The following is a 26,196-nucleotide window of genomic DNA, read 5'->3' on the forward strand; positions in this document are numbered from 1 at the left end:
AAGATAATAACATCAGTAAATACTCAAATAAAACCCTGACCTCCGTCACAATTCATGATCATTCTACAGTATTAGCAGACAGTTTATATCCTCATGTACACCTCACTCACACATTCAGACACATACAATCTATTCAAACAACTATTCAGGATGTCCAAAAGGATTGTTAAATAAATTATGCAATGATCATGTGAAATATTTACACTGATCCTCTGGAACCAAAGAAGTCAAACATTAACCATTTCTTCACACAGAAAAACTTACAGAACTTATAATCATACCTACCAGACATGATCTACGTAACAATAAAAGTAGTCTCTTAGACTTAATTATAAGTAATATGCGATGCAAATATAGTAAAATGAAATGTCAGCTGAGTACTTTATGTGAACACCTACATACCTATGCTACTCTGTTATTTAAATTCTCCATTGTATTGTCAGTCAAAGTATCCATAATGTTCTTTCCAAAATTGGAATACGACCTTGTAGCTGGTAGCAGGTGCCCCACTCATGCTTTGATATGTTTAATTCCCATGTTAAATCCATCACAAACAAGCACTTCACAAGGCCTGTGGCTTATATCAAACTGAAAATAGCTTCCTAAAGTTGTATAGCTTTTACAAACTCGTATCTCAGTTCGCACTTACAACACTGTATCACATTCTTAAAGTAATACAACCCCCCATCTTTGTTTTATACAGTATTTCTCCATATTAGAATTGTTCCCTGTAAAGCCTCACTGCCTGTTCAACTGTCCATGTGTATAATACTCATAAAAAAAAAAAAACACTTTGCTATCAATAACTCATGAACAAGTACTGCAAACAAACTGTTCCTATCAAACCACTATAAACTAGTGTAAATTCCTACCTGGTATACAAAATGCATACATGCACTATAATTTGTAAATGGGAAAATACAATTAAATTAAACTAGAATTAATAAATGTGAAAATTACAATTAAATTAAACTGCTTTCTTCAAAGGCAATCAATCTTTATTATCTTGTTAAATTTCAGAAAGAAAAACAATACTTGGTAGTATAATGTTTTCCTTAACAGTCTCAGGTGACATTCTTCTAAAGCCTAGACCTAGCCAACAGATGAACAGGATCCTTCCTTCTGTCCACACTATCTAAGCCATAAATAGGAAACACCTATACATCAAGTGCATAAACACAGGAAGTATTGATAACCAGTAGCCAGAAATTAAAACATGGCTACTACAACACCACCCAGAGCTGGGTCATGGTGAAATGGGGTCCTAGGCAGGATACTGGACAAGGGCCACACCTCAACCCCACCCCCAAGCATCCCCATCCATCAGCCATTCCAGTGTCCCATTATTTGCCTCTTTCTCCCTAGTATACCAAAAACACTTTTCAAATCTGTCAATGTGCAAACTATTTTCTTTTTTACTTCTACAATGATTACAGATATTTGTATTTAATTTAAAATGTTTATTTCAAATTTTATAGCACAAACACTGATATCCATTTATCAAACAAAACAATAAAGTCTCATAATAAAAATAGACTTAGTTTGAGCTTGGGTGGTGCAGTGATGCACCGATTAATATTATTACCTCACAGCAAGAGGTTCTCTGGTTTGATTCGTGGCTGGGGTGCCTTCTGTGCAGAGTCTGCATGTCCTTCCTGCATGTGGGTTTCCTCTGTGTTATCCAAAGATGTGTCTGGAGTGCTTCTCCTCAGGCCTCTGCTGAAAATAGGTTTTGTCATAGTCAGACTTTCACAGTTAACAAATGAAAAATAAAATCAGTAATCGTTTCTGCTCTTGAAACTCACATTAATTGAAACTGCATCAAAATCCGCATCCATGAAAATGTATCTGGCCAGTAGTGGACTAAATGTACCTTTGTGCTATTATTAAACCATGAGCTCCATGCACACATTTTTAGTGCCATGCATAAATGCACATGATCTTTACTTCATCTTCCTGCTTGTATTAAATTATATTGTTTGTTTAACACATCTTCACTTGTTAAAGTGAATTTAAAAATTTTAGTTAGTTTTAAACATTTTTCCAGTAAACAGTGAAATAAAACATATGAACCAGTAATGACAAGGCTATGCATTTCAGAACATTTCAATAATAAAAGTCCACTCAAACTGCTGTGATTACAATCCACCAATAAGTCAATGTGTGCTGTCTCTTGTGATGTAAAAGTCATGTAAATAATTCAACATTAAAGAGAACTGTCACTAACTTTGCATGTCAGTGCTTTGTGTACAAATTCAGTGCCCGCTGCCCTTGAAGAATAAATTTGCCACAATCAGGACTACAGATCCATAATGGATGTAATAATTGTTTTATAAATAGGGATTATAACCAACTCTTAATTAGTAGAAAAAATGGTAGTAAAGCTTGTTTTAGTTGAATACGTATTCCTTATGATTTTATTCACCTTCTTCTTCTTCTTTCGGATTTTCCCGGTTAGGGGTCGTCACAGCGGATCACCTGTTTCCATTTCTTCCTGTCCTCTGTATCTTGCTCTACCACACCAACCACCTGCATGTCCTCTCTAACAACATCCATAAACCTTATCTTAGGCCTTCCTCTTTTCCTCTTACCTGGCAGCTTCATCCTTAACATCCTTTTTCCAATATACCCAGCATCCCTACTCAGCACATGTCCAAATCAACGCAATCTTGCCTCTCTGGCTTTGTCTCCAAACTGTCCAACCTGAGCTGACCCTCTAATATAGTTATTCCTAATCTTGTCTACCCATGTCACACCCAGTGCAAATCTTAGCATCTTTAACTCTGCCACATCCAGCTCTGACTCCTGCCTTTTTGTCAATGCCACTGTCTCTAACCCATATAACACAGCTGGTCTCATTACCCTTTTGTAGACCTCCCCTTTCACTCTTACTGGTACTCATCTGTCACAAATCACTCCTGACACTCTTCTCCACCCACTCCACCCTGCCTGTACTCTCTTCTTCACCTCTCTTCCACACTTGCCATTACTCTAAACTGTTGATCCCAAGTATTTAAACTCATCCACCTTCACCAACTCTACTCCCTACATCCTTACCATTCCTCTATCCTCCCTTTCATTCACACACATACATTCCATCTTAGACTGGCTGACCTTCATTCCTCTCCTCTTTAGAGCATATCTCCACCTCTCCAGGGTCTCCTCAACCTTTTCCCTACTCTCACTACATATCACAATGTCATCTGCAAACATCATAGTCCACGGGGACTCCTGTCTGATCTCGTCTGTCAACCTGTCCATCACCAATGCAAATAAGAAAGGGCTCAGAGCTGATCCTTGATGTAATCCCACCTCCACCTTAAATGCATCTGTCACTCCCATGGCAGATCTCATCGCTGTCACACTACCCTTGTACATATCCTGTACCACTCTTACATACTTCTCTGCCATTCCCGACTTCCTCATACAATACCACAACTCCTATCTAGGCACCCTGTCATATGCTTTTTCTAAGTCCACAAAGACACAATGCAACTCCTTCTGACCTTCTCTGTACTTCTCCATCAACACTCTCACTGCAAATATCGCATATGTAGTGCTCTTTCCTGGCATGAAACCATACTGCTGATCACTAATCATCACCTCCCTAGCTTCCACTACTTTTTCCCATAATTTCATGCTGTGACTGATCAGTTTTATCCCTCTGTAGTTACTACAGCACTGCATATCACCCTTATTCTTAAAAATCGGTACCAAAACACTTTTTCTCCACTCCTCAAGCATCCTCTCACTTTCCAAGATTTCATTAAACGATCTGGTTAAAAATTCCACTGCCATTTCTCCTAAACACCTCCACACTTCCACAGGTATGTCATCTGGGCCAACAGCCTTTCCATTCTTCATCCTCTTCATAGCTATCCTTACTTCCTTCTTGCTAATCCATTGTACTTCATGACTCACTAGCCCCACATCATCCAGCCTTCTTTCTCTCTCATTCTCTTCATTCATCAGCCCCTCAAAGTGCTCATTCCATCTGCTCAACACATTCTCCTTGCTAGTGATATTATTCACCTACATTATGAAATTTGATTGATTGCTAATAATGAGTCCTAAATCTTTATGGTCCATGCTTTCCTTACATACTCGCTATAACCATACTCTTTTTCTTAATACACCCGCTAATATTCAAATCAAACAGTGAAATCCTACGAAAACCACTGAAACACATCTATAACACTTGTCTTATTTCAACACAAATTCCCTAATTTTTTAAGCATATAGAAATCAATCCAATTCCTAAAACCCCCACTCCCTCTAGTGCTATAGCCAACATTAACGCCCTACCTGAGATTCTTGAAAAACTGTTATACGCACAAATATTAGGCTAAATACAAAATGAACTTTTGAAACCATAACCTATTGGTTACTACTCAAATAAATTACAGTATCACAGCTTCACTACAAAAGTATGTAGATAGTTTGTTGACTATCTCCTTAACTGAACTTTCATAGTATTATCTCAAGGCCTTTGAGCTCACAAAATAACTTAAATTATAGTGGTGCCTCAAGGAAGAGTGCTCAGACCACTACTTTGCTCACAGTATACCAATGAGCTTTCCAGATAACTATTAAATCTTATAATATTCATATGTATGTATATGTCTGAATACAAATTTTGTAGTGATTACGTTTTATGAAAATTTAATAAAAACATTTAAAAAAAGACTTGTACTAGTCTTCTGTATGCAGACACTTGTTATCACCAAAGCAGGACATGACACCATCTTCATTCTGCAAAAATAACTTAACTAATCTTTTGAGCTGGATACCAAACAACAAACTCATTTAAACATCCAGAAATACACAACAGTGCTTCAAGGACCCTACAAAAAATCTTTGAATCCTCATCTATCCTGCCAACTGATCCTTAATATTCAACAGTTAACAAATATAACCAAGTATAAACACCGAGTTCTAACTTTCATCCCAAATACTGAATCTAAAGTACAGATAGTATCATCTCACCTAAAATAGCTTATACAATTTCCAATCTACTCTCTAAGTAAACTAGAAAATCCACTTCTATAACTTTGTCATTGCCAAACCCAGAGTATCCACATTGTCATTACCAAAGCCAGAGTATTCCCTCCTAGTAATCGTGTTACTGTTATGACAAAATACTAAGATACTTTTAGAAAACAGAAATTAGAATAGCCATAGTTATACATTTAAGTCCACCACTGCATAACCATCAATAAGTATATAGCTATCATAGACAGAACAGCATTCCTTGTAAATGACATTCAGACTAAACCATCAATGGTACTGTAACCCACTAAAGAACCAGCTAAAGACTAGCTTCTACTCTCTTATAAACTCTTATAGCACAATTCTTCCCAGGCCTGAATTTTCTCTGGCTACTACCGAAAAATCCTTCTCAAAATAGCATCCACATTGCAGAATAACCCCTCAGATAACATCAGGGAAATAACTACACTACAAAACTTTACGAAATGTCTGAAAAGTACCTAATAGAATCAAACAAGTGCAAGTGCTTTTATAATTCTTGTGTTGAATAGTGCAATAACCATCTCAAAATATTTCCCCTGGATTCGGCAAGCTCTGCATGGAGTGCAGGAATAGTGCAAGAGCTGCTGCATACAATATATGCGCCGAGATCAAGCTCTCGGGAAGTGCATGAATGCTCCTACACTATTCCCACACGGGCACCACTGCTATATGCTAATTATCTCATTTGCTGGTGAAAACCATGCAAATGAGGTGAATTAGTGATCCAGGAAGCAGGCAGGCATTTGTGCAGGAATAGTGTAACCTGCAGAAATGTATTCGGTTAAGCATTTCTGCAAATTACAAAACGGAGGCATGACAGCTCAAAAGAAAACATGTATTCAATGCAGTAGGCATGCCTATGGCCATTGGCATGAAAAATAGTTGCAATATTATAAAAAAAATTAAATTTTATTTTGGCCGATCTTGGCCCTTTAAGCATAGCGCAGCGGTGCACAAACAGGATCGTTATAAAATAAGAAAAAAAAGGGGGTAATAAGCTTTTATACCCATATCAGCATTTTGCCATAATAGTCAATGGCATGCATAAGACAACAATACCAGGGAATAGTGGTTGCTAAGGGGAAGGCTCAGTGTGAGTGTGGTAACTATGAACATACCTCTCAAGTGTACCTCATTATAAGGAATGTACCTCATTTGGGGTCTTAAAAAAGTTCATGTTCCACAAAGTTCCTCAGTGTTCCACATTGAAAGACTCTGTCACACATTCAGTGTTAGGAATTTATTTAAGTGAAATCCATGGTAAATAGAAATGAATCATATTTATTCATTAAAAGATCTTCTTTACAAGTAAAACCAGCATATTTTAACCATCCTATGGCCTTCCTAATTGAAGTTGTTAGTAAGCCATTAATTATGTGTTCCACATTTTGCCCATTTGTTTCACATTATGAGGGCTAGTGTTCCTCATTTTGGAGCTGGAAGGTTGAGAGCTATGACTATGAATTAGCATTCTGGTTTATGTAAATGAGGGGAGTGATACTGAATCACAGATTTACTCTCAGTGTTAGCTTGCATCCAACTGTGTAGGTGCAGCAACACCACTGTATAAGAGGTGGATGACCTCATAAGGGGGAGTGTCATGCATGCTGTAAGCTTATTGGAGCTGTGTGGTCTGTGTTTGCCTGAGCTAAGCAAAGCTAAGGAAGAGGGTGTATCTCACATTGTTGAGCACTGTTTTCCCCCCTTAAACGGGTGGGCATACCACGCACCGGGTTTTAAATAAGCAAAAAAAAAAAAAAAAACAGGAAATAGCAGCTCTGTTCATATCTGAGCACTGGATATGTACGGCACGCCAAGGGGCTTAAACGGGAAGGTAATGGGAAGGGAAAACAGCAGTAGGAAGGCAATCAAGGAGAACTAGCATAGCTGGCAGGTGAAATGTATCAGAATCAGCCAATTACACAGGCAGCAGTCTAGCACACTATGATAAACTATGCAAACACCTTTCAGTCTGTTTTTTCCCACAAATTCTACACCACTGATGTACACAGATGGGGAAATTTTACCTGACAAAACTAACAAAATATTAGAGACTGCTGTCGCTCTCATACATCAATATGTGCAAGAGGCTGAGTGTGGTGAGGATGTGAATGCTGATGACCATCCCACAGTGAGGAGGAGGATAAGATTGTACAGACCTAGGGTAACCTACCAGGGGCTACATGAGCTGGAGATAGTGGAGTGCTATAGGGTGGACAGAGACATTCTACAGCAAATTGTTGAGCTGTGTCGGCCCCGCCTCACACACAGAACCAAAATAGGGGAATCCATTCCAGTGGATACCAAGGTATGTGTAAGTTTAAGAACAATACCCATGGGTACCTTCCAAATGGCAACTGGGGATATCATGGGGATCTCACAGGCATCAGCATCCAGGGTACTCCACCAGTTCCTAGATACCATGTCAGCAAATGCTGGTGAGCACATATATTTCCTCAACAGCCGTAAGGCATTGACCAGCAATATGCATAATTTCCACCAAATAACAAAATACCCTGAGGTAGTGAGTGCTATAGACTGCACACACATACACATCAAAGCACCACCCAGCTAGCAGGGTGGGGTCTACATAAACCGCAAGGGCTTCCCCTCCATCAACTGCCAGGTAGTGTGTGATGGCCAGGGCATTATCTTGAATGTGTGTGCTGGCAGCCCAGGAAGCTATCACAACTCCCACATCTAGAATATGATACAGCTGTACAAGTCATTTGCCAGTAGGGACATCCCGTATGGCCAGCTAGTGGGGGATGCTGGCTACACACTGGAGCCGTGGCTGATGACACCCCTCTGAAATGCACACACACCTGAACAAGAACTCCATAATGAGGCATATGCGCAAACCAGAATCATAATAGAGCATGTGTTTGGGATGCTAAAGTCACGGTTCCGCTGCCTGGACATATCCGGTAGAGCCTTGCAGTACTCTACAGCTACACGTACACAAATGTTCATAGTATGTGCCATGCTACACAATATGATCCTGCAGAAACAGCTGCAGCAGGAACAGCATGGGGCAAGGCCACACAGCCCCCCACCATTGCCAAGGTCATCACAGGCACAGAGTGACTTGGAGGAGGAACTACCTGAGCCTGCCCATTTAGGCAGAAGGAGGCATGCCCGGTATGCCCAGGCCTTGGCAAAGAGGCAACACTTAACACATACACTGACACGGTAGTGACCCAGGGAATGAGACCTCTTTCTGACTTGCACATACAGTAAAAGGGATGCCAAACATCACACTACCTGTGCTTTACCATGTATAGGGAGTGTACTATGTGTGTCCGACATAGTCAGAACTCCAGCGCTATCGTCAATATTGGCCCAGCCACAAGGTAAGTCACTCTTCCAATCAATTACTGAATGTAGTATGTTCTGATAGTTGTATTTATGGTATGGACACAAGCATGCAAGGGAATTGGGTGGCTGAATGGGATGGCAGCAGATAGTGTACACCTATACGGGCAGCGTGAAATCCATAACAAATACTGGTGTCAACATACTAGGCAGTACTAGACAAGGTGACAAATCCCACTGCAGTACATGTGGTGGCCCAAATGTGTGTCTATAGGACACACACAGGCATGTCAGTGAGGCTCACATACCCACCACCAGCCTCAGCCAAAAGGATAGGTGTAGATGACTAAAAAGAAAGGATGGGCTAAGGCCTCCAAATGATGGAAATGGTGAACAGCCCCCCTCCAGACCTACACAGACAGACTACAACAGGTCTGGCAGTTGTATGTTAGTTCTGAAGGGTAAGAAGTCTGAAACTGAAATGTAGGTCAATAAAACCTAAGATCTGTACTCTACTGATATGCCTCCAGTCTGCATGATAGGTCAGAATACAATATGAAATGGAAGCCAACAGAGTACCTGAAATACTAGTACAGTCATAGAAAATGTTTAAAGTCATCAGGTGTGCCCCCCCCCCACAATCCTATGTAGAAATGCAGCAACATGTACGTGTGGGGTTAATAACAGTGGAGCACAGATTACATGAGCTGGCCCAATTTACAGGATAGATTGTTGCATGTGTACAATATGCAGGGATCTGTGTGGTAGGTTGTTGTGTGTTGTACATTGTGTGGAAGTGGTCAGCATGTAGGCATAGAGGGTTGTATCCCGGTGGCCTTTGTCCACTACTGTTGATGACAGGGCCAAGTTCTGACAACTGCAGTGCCAACCACAATGCTTCTCAGCAATACCCATGTCAGCAGTAATCCATAATCATGTCCAGATGTCAATATCTGTCACTGTCTGAAAGATGGACATGCCATGAATCTGGGCCCAGAAATACACACAGTACACAGGTGGAAGTACCTTAGACAGAGTACATAAAATGTAACTATCAAGTGCACACAATTTTGGAACTGTATATACAGGTTATCAGCACATTAATTGTCCATGTAGTATGGAATACTGATGTAGTCTGGCCAGTCACTGGCAGACCACAAAAGACACAGTTATGAAGTAATGAGAGACTGTCTATGTCCCTGCACAAGGCAGCATAAGGGGAATGTCCCAGGTATATCTGTGAGTCATCTGAAAGTAGTTTCCATATCACACATGCACTCAGATCACCCACCATCAGCCACAGGTTTATCTGAGGTCATATCCTTGCTGTTGGAAATTAGTACAGTATGACCCCACTTCTGTATGGGAATACCCACAGAATGCAGCATGCTGAAGAGGTGTCCTATCCAATGTGTCCCTAGCTGTAAGCAGCACCCTGCCTGCATCCAGACCAATGGATCAGTATGGACAGGAACTATTGCCATTAACACCTCACACACTTACCCTGTCACCCCAGAGGAATCCACTGGCTCACAGCCTGGGAATGTAGGAGTGACAGAATGCACTGGCCTGCTACAGCTGGCCTGCATCACTACCAAATGATCTACAGTCCTCTGTTAAAGGCCTGTGCCTCACCCGTAGCGCCAGTGTATGGTATCTCATGGGGTCCCAACTAACAACCTAACACAGTTAACAGAACACAAATGCAAGGCCATTGTGACAAATCCCAGTAGCATGCCCCCCATGTCCTACTGTATGAACTGTGGACCAATCCATAAATACTGCTAGGATGAAGAGCCAACTATAGGGATAATTCTCAGATATCACTCGCATAATTTTAAGAAGAGGATAGAATAACAGAGAGGGGGGTGTAGAAGCATGGACGTCATGGAGTGTATGAAGTCTGAAACTCTGATATGTGCCCATACTACCCCTGCCTGCAAACCTGCTCATAAACCACAATGTGAAGGGGAACTGACCAGATATATGAGCCCTGCCTCAGGGTAACCTGGGTAAATCTGTCCAGCTGAGAGGTATGGATACAGCAGGATATGCTCATTCTATTACGTTGATATATGTACAAGAAGAAGATCCTTAGCCACCATATTACCAAGGTGCTGGACCATTTACACAGACCCATCAGCAAGTGTCTGTAGCTACCCCTCCAGAATGGCATGAGCGTTCAAAAATTTGTAGGCTGCAGCCTCCAATACTGGACTCAGCTTCATTCATCTTGTATTTCCTGGTAAATATCTGTGAGTAAATAATTATATCTGTCAGTAGTTAATGACATAATACATCACAGTGTAAAACAGTACATATGTCTGAATATCTCTGCTAACACCAACCATGTAACACAAGCAGCACAGAGCAGTAGTTACAGTATCCCCCTAACTGTCACCCATTGTTACTACATATTGTCAACCTATCTACAGATATCCTGCAGAAACAGGTTGCTAGCTATAGGTGTAGAACACCAAACCCTGGACTGGAGTACAACCCTACCTGGAATGGATTCACACACTCAATACAGAAGGTCATACTGGGCATGCTCATACACTTAGAGAAATGATGTCCATGCCTGACAATACAGTGGACTATACATATCTGTCATTGGCAGATGTCTATGCACACATGCCAAATTGTACACAATTTATGCTTCACGCACATTGGATAGGAATACTCACACATATCTAAAGCCAACAGACTATAATATGTCAAACATACACACACAGAGATTTGGGGAAGAGAGAGAGACAGTGACAGAGAGAATTCCATTATGATGCCTGCTCCACCAACTACACATAAAATTGGCCTATATCATATTATGTGCTTGTGTCAATGACTGTAGACATTCCTTTTGGTAGCCCTCAGCCCTATAGTGCATGTGGTTCTTGTGATAACTGTGTAAAATGGTAGCACAAATAAGTATTCATGTAGCACTTGTAATGTAAAGTTGTGTGTGACTGAGTGTATGTGTGTGTTTCCAGAGAAATGATTTATGGCCCATTCACACACACTGCACTTCCCATTACCCATATTAACACTCCTGCTGATGGCAGTCACATTGAAATAACCCTTTGGGAAGTCTCAGCCCTTTAAGCTCTGTGGTGGTCTCAATAACTGTGTAATACTGTAGTGTAGCATACTAGTTAGGTAGAAGTTTTAATCCCAGTCATAGCAACTGTGAAACTGTGTGTTTGTATGAGAGTGTGTGTGTGTGTGTGTGTCTTTGATGACACCTGATTTTGTGGACATTCACACTTACTACTCTCCCCTTACCCCTCCTTTAGCACTGCTGCTGATATCACTCACCTTCAAAGATACATTTGGACAGCTCTCCAACATGTAAGCTCTGTGGCACTTGTGATAATTAGATAATACTATAGTATAGCATACTACCTAGGTAGGAGTTCTAATCCCAGACATGGCAACTATGAAACTGTGTGTGTTTGTGTGAGCGACTGTGTATGTCTTTGATGACACCTAATTTTGTAGACATTCACACTTACTACTCTCCGTTACCCCGCCTTTAGCACTGCTGCTGATGTGACTCACCTTCAAAGATACCTTTAGACAGCTTTCTAACATGTAAGCTCTGTGGCACATGCCATAATTGAGCAATACTGTAGTGTAGCAAACTAGTTAGGTAAGAGTTCCAATCCATATCCTGGCAACTGTGTAAATGTGAGTGTTTGTGTGAAAGAGTGTGTGTATCCTTATAGAAACCTAATTTTGTGATCATTCACACTTAAAAACTTCCCATACACCTCCTTTAGCATTGGTGCTGATGTGACTCACCATCAAAGATAGCTTTGGACAGCTTTCCAGCATATAAGCTCCATGGCACATGTGATAATTGTGTAATACTTTAGTGCAGCAAACTAGTTAGGTAGAAGTTCCAATCCTGATCCTGGCAGCTGTGTTTGTGTGAGACAGTGTGAGTATCCTTGTAGAGACCTGGCTTTTGGTCATTCACACTTACAACACTTCCCTTACCCCTCCTTTTCCACTGCTGCTGTCACTCACCTTCAAAGATGCCTTGGCACAGCTCTCCTACATGTAAGGTCTGTGGCGCGTGCGATAAATGAGGAACAATGCAGTAGCAATAACTACATAGGTATGGGTTTGAATTTCATCCCTGGCAAGTGTTTGTGTATGTACTTCAATGATTTTGGCCTCATTTACACCCAGTACACATCTCAGTGTCTGACTTTAGCAGTCCTGTAGATATCATCTACCTTAGAAGTGCATGTTGCCAACCCTAAACCATGTAAAGTTAGTGGTGCATGTGGTAAATGCATAACCATAATGGTCCGAAAAGATTGTTAGATAGAGGTTTGAACCTCACCCCTGGAAAATGTAAACATGTGTGTAGGGTAAAATATTTCTTGGAATCTCTCACCCACTTCATCACCCAATGCCAGTATTTACAAGGGCTGGTGATGTTCCTCACCTTAGAAGTACCTTGGGACAACTTCCATCCTATAAGCTCTGTGGCATGTGCAATAAGTGTGGTACACTATATTAGCAATACATAGCTAGGAAGAGGTTTGAATCTCAGTACTGGCAAGTGTGTGTGTGTGTGTGTGTGTGTGTGTGTGTGTGTGTGTGTGTGTGTGTGTGTGTGTGTGTGTGTGTGTGTGTGTGTGTGTCATCAGTATCCTGTGTGGGGGTTGGTGTGAGTGTGTAATAACAGGATCCATTTGGGGGGCAGGTTTTGCTAAATTATTATGCTGAGGACCTTGTATATGCCACAATGTCCACATTACAAGGCCAACAGATGTCAAACACTGAGAGGTTGGTGTAGACAATACGCAGCCCTAAATGTGACAGTATGGATTACTGAACAATATAGGCAACCCTTCTATTACTCAGAGAACACTCTCCACCCATGTATCATACACAAACACACTTGGCCAGGCAACAACCACTATATTGGTAGTTCCCCTGCATATTGCCTCACAGATAGTACCCACAGAGTGATAGCAGTGGACTACATGCCTGTTGACCACAATAGTACCACTGACATCAGAAAGTACTTTAATGAATTACATCTCCTGACTGTGTGTGTTATCCAAAAAGTAAAAGGACATGGCACCCTGTTTCATTCCCTTAGTAACCAAATAAATGTGTACAGTGGTCCTTTTGCCATGTTCCCCACTGGATGGCTACAACAACTGTAGAGTCTGCAAATGGATCCCACAAAGGGAATACCATGCCTTATACACATGACCTGTATTGACAGATGCCACTAACTCCACTGAATGCCTGTATCATACTGCCAATGTAGGTGCAATCACGACCTCAGTTACATAGCCAGGTCTCACCAAATGAGGTCAGGAATGCTACATCAGAAGATACCAATCTGTCCAGACAACATGCCCCAGATACCTCAGGCACACTTCCACATGTCAAAGAACATGCATGTGGGACATGTGCACAACCCAGACATTGTCCATGTTATTGAATATAGATCACATACATGGAAAGCAGTGCACAACACTGGCCACCCACAATAGAAACCTGGATGAGTGGATGATGAATATAATACCCACTTCTGAGGACCGCTGCAGCGACTATACCCCTGAACCACACTAGGGATTATTGTCATGTGACCTGATGCCAAGGTATTCCCTTGGGCTAGCCTTGTAGAGCCTTCAGGCCATTCACGTACTACACACCTATGAAGCAATGAACCTATGGATCACAGTGCTGGCAGTAGTGTGTGAGTGTGTGTGTGTGTGTGTGTGTGTGTGTGTGTGTGTGTGTGTGTGTGTGTGTGTGTGTGTGTGTGTGTGTGTGTGTGTGTGTGTGTGTGTGTGTGTGTGTGTGTGTATGTGTATGTGTGTGTGTGAATAGTAATCCTCGTGTGTTTGGTTGATGAATATCCCCTGCGGCTGTGGTTATTAGCAATCAGAGGTGTGTCCAAACCAGAACGAATACCATTCTCCATTTTACAACAGATGTAGTACATCAACATGTACCTATGTACAACCCTCAGCCCTATAATCTGAGGTATATGCAGTTACTGTGTTACAGACCAGAAATTGCTGTGCACATACTGTACCCTTCCTAGGTGGATGTGTCACCACACTGCCATACCCTGTGGCCTTGCTGCAGACCCACATCCTGATGACACACAGACACCTAGAACGGACATGAGATACAGCATTTGAGAACACATTCACTCAGCACTTCACTTATGGGGTGAGAAAGGGGTAAAGTTGGCACCGAATATGTTGCCAAGACTGTGGCAAATATCTGTTGTCTCAGGATAGGTATTAGCTTTGTGTAGTAACTTGCAGCACTTGTGTTTAATGCTGTGGAGGTTGTTGATGTAACTATCATGGCTGTTGTGACTGTTGTCAGTGTCTGCTGCATCTCTGCTGCCATAGATTCCTGTCGGGGACTCCTTGAGGGATCCAAAGTTGTGTTTGAGGCTAATAAGGGAGTTCAACAGTCATGGGACACCACCTTTTCCTGCAACAGTGTTCTCCTTCTGATGTACACTTCAGTAATGGCAGGGGGACCATTACAATGTATCCCAGTGTTTGGAGGACAGTGTCTGGGTTCTGTTAGCTCTGGCTAGTACTATGCATTCATGTACTTGTTTGTACAGTGCTTATGTGTATGATTCCACAGTCATGCAGCTACATCCCATTGCCATGGGGGCAGTGAAGACATCCACCCCTGTTTTCATGGCTGCAAAGTCAGCTTTGGAGAGTTTTTGCTAGGTGGTTATCTTTCTGGGGGATGTGGCTGGCATGTTGATTTCCATGTTGATTACAGCCTGTGTGAATCTCACCATGCAGGGATTGACATCTGGGGATGAGCAATGGTCCCATATTTAAGTGGTCAACTCAGGTCATGGCTGTTGCATCCTCTACCATGGGTCAGTATGAGCTGGAGTAGGGCAATGGAAATGATGAATCCCAGAAGTGTTGGGCCACTGTACTAGCAATTGGCTACATTCCCCAGGTAATGGAGGGATAGTTGAAGACTCGTACTATACCACTGTTGCATTGAACCATCAGAGATGGCAGGGTGTTGAGGAATGTGCATTGACAGTCTGGAGACATAGATGTGGACCCATAACAGGGTGTGGTCTGGATAGCACCATCACCCCAAGGCAGTTGTACTGGAAGTATCTCCAATGCATTATGATGGGATGCTAGTCTGGAGGTGTTCCTATCCATAATGAATATGGAGACAACGCCACCTGTGGAGGTGTGGTGTGGTCCATGTTTGGGGGATGACAGCTGTGGAATGCATCATAGCCTGTTACTGCAGGTCTGCTGTGTGCTGCTGTGAACCATCTCTCCACTACAGCAGATGTGTCCTCCATTCCAACCACTGCTATGAGTGACTGCATCCTGACAGTTAGATGTCCACTGTTGAGCAGCATGACCCTCAGATTGAATACATGTGTAGCTGTTATGGTGGTAATAACATTAGAAACATTGCTCAATAAGGCACCATAGGGGTGGCAAGACACATAGCCATTATCTGGCAACCCACTGGTGACAGATGTAGGACATCCATGCCAAGTCATTGGGTTCTGGCGATCATGCCATCCCAGGTAGAGAGGCCTTGGATCCCCTGAGAATGACACATAACACATAAGCCAGTATTGCAGTCAACCATCTGTTGACAGTACCGCAGCATCATTCTGGGTCACAGCAGTACACTGCCCAGGGCTATTGTCTCACATGCCTGAACCACATAGTCAGAGAGTTCAACCATGTATCCTGTCATGTAGTCCAGGGAGGTGTGTCCCAAATCATTAACACCCACATGGATATGGAGTGATACTCGTAGTTGTTGTGGATTGACATGACTGACTGTGTCATGTGTTAGATACTGGCATGTGATTGATATTTGGCTGTTACCTGCTCCATTTTCAATTTAATGAGAGGGATGTGTGTGCCTCAGTATTGAGTTACCCATAATCACTGTATTGTGCTAGGTGGTTAGCCTTAGGGGCTTAGGTTGGTGGCTCAATATAGGTTAAATGAGTCCCTTGGCATGTGCTATGTCACGCTGTCTGAGTGGATGTCTGCCTTGCTGGTCTGTGCTGTTTGGGTAAATGTCCATTGAGTGCCTCTGGGAAGGTGGGTGTGTGGCTTTTCACTGTATGTCATGGCAGTCTAAGTGGATGTCATGGTGAGCTACATGTTCCACATGGCGTGGTGCAGGTGTTGATCTTATCCTCTTGACCTGCTAGTCCATTATTTGCTGGAGAGTGCATATGTCCACATTGGGTGATATATGGGTGACCATCACAGGTCTGAGTGTTTGGAGTTTAGAGGGGAGGGTTGTGTGTGCACATGTAGCAGTTGCAATAGTGCCCCGGAATGGACATGTGCACCAGGTCAATGGGTGAAAGCACAGATAACTGCCCTTCAAACATGCCAGGAGGGGTGGACATAACTAGTAAGTACCGGGGCAACAGCTGTGATGAATAAGTACTGCTGATGGCTCACAGGTGTGCCACACTTCATGATGCAATAACCTGGTAAAGTGCCAAGCCATAATACTAGTTGAAGTGCAAGACAGAAAGAACTAGCATAATGTACGGTTGGAGAAGAAGGTGGATTGTCTGCCACCTGTAATACTTTACCACATCTGTGCATTTTTATTTATTTATTTATTTATTTATCATTTGTTAACCAGGAAAGTCAGACTTGGAACAAAGACAATTTTCTCAGGAGGCCTGGGGAGAAGTGCACCAGATGCATGTCTTTGTATTTATCAGCAGCTTGGCCATGTGCAAGTTCAGTAAGCTCTGTAGCGCATGCAGTAACTGCATAATACTATAGTAGGAGTACTTAGATAAGCAGGAGTTCTAATACCAATACTGGCAAGTATATGTGTGTGAATCATGTACTCTCTGACACATACCATTTTTGACCTGTGTACTACCCTTTACATTTCCCTTCACTCCAGTTTAGTAGACCTGTTGATGTCATCCACCTCAGAAGTACCCTTGGTTGAGGTAGAAATGCATAAGCTCTGTGGCACATCTCATAACTGTGTAGCATTAAAGTAGGAATGTCTAGATAGACAGGAGTTCTAATCTCAATGCTGGCAAGTGTGTATGTGTGTGTGAATCATGTACTATCTGACTCATACCATTTTTGATGTGTGTACTACCCTTTACACTTCCCTTCACTATAATGTAGTAGACCTGTTGATGTCAACCATCTTAGAAGTACCTTTGGAAGAGGTGGAAATGTATAAGTTTTGTGGCGTGTCTCATAACTGTATATCACTATAGTAGGAATACTGAGAGAGGCAGGAGTTCAAATCCTAATGCTGGCAACTGTTTGTGTGTGTGTGTGTGTGTGTGTGTGTGTGTGTGTGTGTGTGTGTATGAGCATCACATCATGTGTGGCTTATACTATGTTGATGTGTTTACCATACATGGCTGGTGACCAACTCCTGCTGCCATTACTTTATACAGTGTGCTGACAGCATCTGCCTCACATGCAGCAGATTAAACCATTTTACAGTCCTCTGTACAGATGTGTCTGGAATATCCATATGTTTGAAACCTAAACATGGTTGGAAGTGGTCTGTGTGTCTTAACAATGCCTGTGTATGTGATATTGTAGCCATATAGGCCACAGTGAGTGTACAGACACATATAGCAGCATAAGGTAACATACCTGACTGAAACATCATGCTGATAGGACATCTGCTGCCCTCACAGGTGGCCTGCCTTGCAGGTGTAATACATGAGTACAGATGCTTGGTTTTACAAGTGAACTATACCTGTTATGCGTCACATTAAAGGCTGGAAGAGGTGTGGACTGTCATATTGTGCTCCTAATTAGTATGCAACAGGAACACCTTGCATCTTAAGAGGGGTGTGTACACAATTTATATCCACTGTGTACCAGTAATGTATCACGCATGACTTTACCTTAGGACATTTGTCCAATGCAATTTGGTGGTCTCTGTCCAGATGTCTTGGCACTGACAAGTTGTGAGGTATGCTACAGGAATTTTTGAATCCACATCAGATAGACCCCAGTGGTGATCACTGTGATGCAATACAGTTAACCCCAGCACAAGTGAGCATGCACAACAAGCAATATAGCTATTACATAAAGCAATATAGCTATTGCTGATGGTTGTGTGCATGATAATTGCATGCACTTCACAGACCTGGGCTATTGCCAGACAACAGAACAATCTAATAACCACCACCTACAGGCTGCTGTCCCATATGCAGACCAGAGGGTTCTAGGTAGTTGTGAGAGGGGGATATTGTCAGCAGATGCCATGTGGCCTTGGTATAGAATAGATGCAGCATGTCTGCACATCTACAGTACTAACCACAATAATACACAACGTCCTGTCCTCACCATAGATGTGCACCTCTGTGCATTAGAAAACGCAATCCACAACTGCAATTGGACCTGACACATGCATGTAGATACAATACAGATACATGTATGTCTGATACTTTAGTGTACTGATTCCCACTGGGACCTTACCTGCACGCTCCTCATCCAGTGTGTGTGTGTGTGTGTGTGTGTGTGTGTGTGTGTGTGTGCAACCCACCTCCACAATGCTTCCTTCAGTGTCATAGCCTGTATGTTCGGTGTGTGGGCCAAATGTGATGAGGAGCTCCTCGGTGGGTTTCAGTGGGGGCTGGATGGCTGGACCCCCATCGGTGTCTAGCCAGTCCCTTGCTACAGCAGCAGCCCTGTGATGGGCATGACATTTGAGGTTGGTGGCCCAATGCTGCACATGCACATAAGTTCTGCTGTGCAGTCCGGCATCATTTACCCTGTGGACCACACTGTTTCACAGGGCAGTCCTCTCCCGCACATCTTCTGCTCTCCATCCACATGACAGGGCATAATGTCCAATCACATATTGGGTGATGATGTCTTTTCCCCCAACAGAGAATGCTGGTAGGTGAGCACTCTGCATGTTACCTGGAAGACATGAACAGGAAAGGGTCACAGGTCCTCATACGGTTGTTAAAATGCACATCAACAGTGGGTATTACATGTAAATAATCCAGACTACCCTGGAAACTTTCAAGCTATCATGGCTATAGCAGCTTGCATTGCACGTCTGTCTCTGAGCTATCTTATTCCCCCAGATGTTGGACACCTGTTTGCATAATCCTCCATCTTCCATTCATTTCTGTGTAGAGGGTTGACAGTGGTCATCTTCCATGTGGATGGTGTGTGTATCGTGGCATGTCTGTGTTTGACTGTGGTGTGTGATGGAGCTCTGAGCACATGCCTGAGTTCATTTAGGAGGCAGACACTGATGTTAGTCTGCCCCATGGAGATATGCTGTTGTTGCCATCAGTAAGCAATATGTACATGCTCACCATTGCTATGGAGAGGAGCATGGTTGAAGTGCATATTTCCATGTATGAATGGGGTGGACAGGTTAGTGATGTTCCCACCTAACCTGTGTGATGCAGGTTGCCTATATCCATGGCATGCATGTATGAGGTGTTCTTTACCCCCAGTACAGGGTGAATAGTGTTGTTTCATCTGAGACTTACAACATATGTGGAAAGATGGTTGCAATTGTCCTTGGCAGTGTGGATATGTCCAATTCATAGTCATAGTCAGCCTTACAGAGTGTCACCTGTGAACTTACCTGCTTTCTCCTATATGGGTGGAATTGCTTCAAAGTTGTTGCCTGCACCTATGTGTCCCTGTACAGCCAATGTAGCAACCTATTATATGGTTTGTGTAGTGCTGCTGTGCACCAAAGGAAATGACTCTACCTTGGTGGTGGCTGGATATACAGGTCAGGTACTGCTGTAGCCATATAGCTACAGTGGCTATAAAGGCTACACACACCTGATGCACTGCCTGGTATTTGTGCAATTGGAACATGACACCACAACATAACTCATTTCATAACAATTCCCACCTGTAGTATGACCTATAGCCTGTACAATTCAATTGAAAACATAACAATCTAGTTTGTGAAAACATATGGAAATAATACTCAGTACAATAAACCAGTTGAATGAGTGTGCACACCCTTAGACTTGTGTATGCACCTCTTGCGATGGTTATAGCATTCATCCATCTTGGTCTGGACTGTAACATCATGGCACATCTTCACTTGGCAATAGTTGCTCACATTCCTAGAAACACCTTTGATTGTATTGCAACGGAATTTTACAGGTTAGGGGTCACATTCAAGAGGAGAAACATTATGACATGATCTTCTGTGGTCTGATTGCCATACAGCACACAAACCTGGCATTCCAACAGGGGTGCGTGCACTTGAAATCCACTGTATATAAGTGTTGATATAGTTGGTAGTGGTAGGCATGGACAGAAGCTCATAACACAAGTGGACACTTCCCTGATTAATACCTGAAAATCGTGCCTACTCCAGTACCCACATCAGTGTCAGGGCAATACAACCACCAGTAGCTGTACACATATATGTCTGTTGTATGCAATCACAGTGATATAACACACATGTGCAACACGCACAACCTATTTACCTGGCTGCTTGAAACCCATGTGATTAGTTTTGTGCCTTCCAGAACATATGCATAAAAACATGTGCTCAGGGGATACCGGGTATACATTTCTATTGAATGTAAGTATGACACAGTGTATTTACAGTCCTGCTGCTCAATCATACTTCTTAACCTGTTACAACAGTACGTCTGGACAATGGCACACATAAATGGGTGTCAAAGGGGACATCAGTATTGATACTGTATTAATATAGCTGCACCATACATTAGTTTATTGATTGCACAGTAGGGTTTGAAATCACTGTGATAACCTGGAAAAAAGTCCAATAGTCATAAGTAGGCTATTATGTTACAATGCCATAGTTCATAGACCTGCCAATGGTTTGGGTGACATCACACAGGTATATGTGCATGTGACTACAGATAGTCACAGATGTGCTTATTGTTTAGCAGAACACTGTACAGTTGAATGTTATTAAGTCAATGTATCACATGAAGTTCAACACAAATCTGCAACAGTACTCTATTATGCACACGGTCTCTATAGGTGTTTTAGCATTACAAGGCAAACATGTGTCATACTCATAAACACAGGTAACATGGTATGCAAAACATCCCATTAACTGGCCTAACAGTGGCACAATCAGAACTGTTTGACAGACACCCCCTGTAGTTGCAATATATGAGCTGTCCTTTTACAGGTGAGTCAGGCTCATGAACTGTGTTCCCACCTCACAACCTCTCAGAACATCACATCTGGACAATTCCTAAAATGATTGGGGGATAAATAGAGACAGACTTTAAATATACCTGCTACAAACATAGGAAGTTCATAGAATGATACCTTTAGCATTACAGTGAATATTCTTAAGGATGTGGAGTCTCAAACTCAAGTGTTTGTCATTACCTGGTGAGTTCAATCCTCAGCTATTTGCCAGTAAAGAGCAGACAAAAATATGTGATGGTAGTATGTGGACACTCTGTGAGGATCTGTACAGGTGAGAGGTATGTTTGTGATATCTTCCACTGCAGAGAGGGCCAGATGCTATGGCCATAGCAGCTTTTAGAAGGACATTAGTACAGTATGTCTTGTTGGGACATATATTCCTCCAAACCATATTTCCCATTATTACAGACCAAGTGCTAGATTCAATTACTTGCTTACATGCTCCACTCACCTCTTTTCTTTCTTCTATTTCCCACTTTATGTCTCATTTGTTATTTCTCTCTCTCTCTCTGTGCACTACAGGGATAGAGTTGGTTTGGATAGGTGGCAGCATGGCTTTTATAGGTGATGATCATGGCCAGGTAAAGGCCTGTGTACCTATTTGGGTTCCCCACTTGCTAATTGCATGCAGAGCCGAACTGTAGTTCTTCCAATAGCCAATTTTATGGCAACACAGTCCTATAAATGAGTACTCTATGTGGGCACTGGCCCTTTCTTTTACTTGTGAGGAAGACATCCTGGAGTTGTGTGGGCTTACTACCTCTTACAACAGGACTTGTGGAGACAAGCCAACTAAATGGTGGGGAAAGTTCAGGACTTAGGAGCAGAATGTGAGTCTTGCTGTTATATGTTTGGAATACTGTTAGTTTAACAGGGTTTGTCTGCACATGCTACTTCTGCATGACTTTCAGTCTGACAAAGTTCTGTCTCTGCATTGCTCTCAACTGTAGGGCCATCCACATAATGGCCACAGGTCAGCCTGTTATGTATGGGCTGTTCCCCAGACAGGTATTGTCCTTGGCAAATCAATAGCATACTCTGGTGATTGCATTATGTAGATGGTAACAGCCATTTTTTTCTGACTTTATATCCCTCAGAAAAGATATGTTACAACAAGCCCTGTAACAACAACAACTTTCTCAGTGTATAACAGCAATATTTCATGCATGGCCTGTATTTGGGCTTCTGTCCACTAATTATATCAGTCTTTGTCCAGATGTCATACAGTAGTATGTGAATAGGTATACTGGTCTATCTGTATTGCCTGCTGTAATTCCTACTGAGGGGAATGACTGGGAAGCATGTTGAAGTCTGTACTTTCAAGAGGTAGGTGTATAGGGAATACTCTTGGATGGCCTTGTAACATATTTTATGTAGGGGACAGTAATGCATGTTTTAAGACTAGGCTGTTAGAACATGTCAGATGTATTACTGATAACAAATATGTCAGTTCTATAGATGTACATTTGAATAAATCACACCATGGGGACAGTAGTGGGTCTCAAGGTACTGTTTCTGAAAACGTCTGTTCCCAGTGTGAGGAAACATTCATAAAAGGACCAATTTTTTATGTACAGACTTCAGTGTATTACTATTAACTGTGATACTTTATCCCGCAGGGGGTTAAATGATGAGTGTAATTGGAGGCTGTGTATTCAATTATGTAATCAGGTATTAATTGCTTCTTGGGATTAAGGCATGTATTTCTGGTGATGTTTACTCCTTGAAGGCTTTGGCCAAGACATCAGAGTATATTAAAAATATGTGAATTACTGGCTGGTTGTATTTTTCTTTGCTATGTTCTGGCATTTTATTTGTTTTGCTAAGAGATTATTGTATGTCTGGCCATTGTGTACGGCCTATCATGATTTTGTAGGAGTGTACTGTTCACTCATTTATTTGGACTGTGGTGGGGGCAGATGTTGGTGTCATGACTAATTTTGTATCCAACTGTGCATGCTGCCCCAGTTGTGGGTGGTCCATCAGCAGAATATGTTTGTATGGGCATTTTGGGACATGTAAGCATGTGTATATATATATATATATATATATATATATATATATATATATATATATATATATATATATATATACATATGTGTGTGTGTGTGTGCGTGTGTGTGTATGTATGTGTGTGTGTGCATGTGTGTGTGTGCATATGTGTGTGTGTGTGTGTGTATATATATATATATATATATATATATATATATATATATATATATATATATATATATATATATATAGATAGATATGTAAACCTCAGTATTTATTGTTAATACATCTATATATTGTTGTACACATATATGGATCTACCTACATATCTCACTCTCTCTCTCTCTCTCTCTATGTATGTTTCTTTTCAGATATATATATATATATATATATATATATATATATATATATATATATATATATATATTTATAGATACCAATCCTTCCTAATTGCACGCTTGTCTCTTCCCTATTGTAAACTGGCTGTAAAGAAGTGTATGTTTGAGAAAACATCCTCAAGCAGTGCAGCTGAGGTGACTTACTGGTAAATTACATAGGCTCTGATGTGCAAGGTCCTTGGTTCAAGACCTGCAAGGTCTGTTTATTTTGTTACTAGGCAGAACAAGGACTGTTGGATGCAGAGTAGTTAAGGCAGTTTTGACCAGCTTTAAGCTGGTTTGCATGGGTTTGCCCAACCATAAGCGATGCTAACGTATGATTAAATGTATAGGCGCTTACACCTAGTAGGCTTCACTTTCCAGTGTGAAAATCTGCTTAGCATTTACATCTAAGCAATGGTTACACCTGCTAAGCATAGTCTAGCCTTGGTAACCAGTGATCACATTCCAGACTAATAAAATTTAATTAATTTTAATTTTAATTAAATTAAATTCCCTGTACATAAAATGCTGCAATGTGCTGTCATTACAGTAGCAAGGGGTGTGAGTATACTGTATGGGACACCTGGATATACATGGGTATTACGACAATCTGCTCTCTTTGGATTTTTTTCATACATGGGTAGTATCCCAAGTTATATACAGTCACACTTGCATGTTACACCAGCTACAGTACACTGGTTGACAGAAACAGTTTAACACATATGATATCATTATGTTAGTACTTTTCACAGTGCTTTTTCAAGTAAGAGTAGATTGCAGATTGTAGTACTGGAGCCATACACCCCTGCATGCAAAGCTGGACTCGGAGTACTGAGTATCTTGTTCTACGTGTTTGAACTGTATGTTTATATGTATCTCCTATTAGATATTGATCTGATATCTTGATATTAACTGTAAACTACTATGTTCTTTGGACATGTCACTGGGGACTCCTGTCATGTAATAATGGCATCCCATTCAGTTTCAGATGTGTTTCTTTCAATACATTCATCCTAATGCATAACCTGTTGGCTATCTACTTTCTGTCTGTCCTCTGTACAGATGTGCAGATGTCAGGTATTGCTACAGCCATACCACTATTATAGGTGCCCACATTGCATTGTGCTATGGCCCTGGACACTGCTGCTAGTTCTGACATATGGAACATTCCTTAATGTGGGCCTTGCCCCATTTCCTTGCCTGTGTGAGGGACATTACAGAGGTGGTGGCCTACAGATTCACATACAGTGGGTGGCAATACATCACAGGACAGGACAAGTGGAGACAGCCAACCAACATGGGGGACATATCCCCAGATTTGTGAACAGATTCTATGTCATCAGTGCTGTTATACACATGGTGGATTGATAGCTTGACAGGGTTTGTGGGGACATGCATTTAGTGTGACATCACAACTCACAGTGATATGTCTCTGACATACCTCTCCACTGGCACACCATCCACAGACTGGCCACATTTCTGCCGGTCATGTTTTGTGTGTTCACCAGACAGTTGGTGTCCTTGGTCTATCAGTTGTGGATTCTGGGGAATGCAGTCAGTAAATACTCACATCTATTGGTATTACCGATGTCATATTCCTCATAATGGATGTTACAACAAACACAGTAACATCTGCAACTGTCTCAATGTATGACAGAAATTTGTCCAATCTATGCCTGTGTTTGTGCCTCTGTTCCCACCTAGTGATATAGGGGTTGATGCCGAGCTTAGTGAGTGGGGAATGTTATCAAAGGCTTTGGCAAGATCAATGTAAGCTGTAGGTGTCACGTTGCCTTCATCCACAGCTCAGGTGACTGACGGCAAGAGGTTGACCAGGTTGAATGAGCAGGTATGACCTACCCTTCACAAAAGTAAACTGTGTGGGATCCTGAGTCTGCAGATTCCCATATCCCTGTTTATTAGGTGCATGATGATGCATTCCACAGCTTCACATAACAGACTTGTCAGGCAGTTGGGGTGGTATTTCCCAGGGTCTGTAGTTACACCTCATTTATGGGGAGGGGTGATTGTAGCAGTGCACAATTCAGTAGGGACAAAGACTGAGGTGAGGCTGTACTTTAACATGGCACACAGGTAAGGTGCCAGGTCACTCTGTAGTTCATATAGAACACAGCCAGGGATATTCTGAAGTCCCATAGAGGCCTTGGACAGTGGTGTTGTAACCTGTGCTGCAGTAATACTGGGTGCCTGGTGGTGTACTGATATTGGGACTGGTCTTTTTTGCGGGGGTGAGGGGTATTGTTTGC

Source organism: Protopterus annectens, chromosome 1.part1 (assembly GCF_019279795.1).
Source record: "Protopterus annectens isolate FY-2018-M chromosome 1.part1, PAN1.0, whole genome shotgun sequence".
Taxonomy (NCBI): domain Eukaryota; kingdom Metazoa; phylum Chordata; order Ceratodontiformes; family Protopteridae; genus Protopterus; species Protopterus annectens.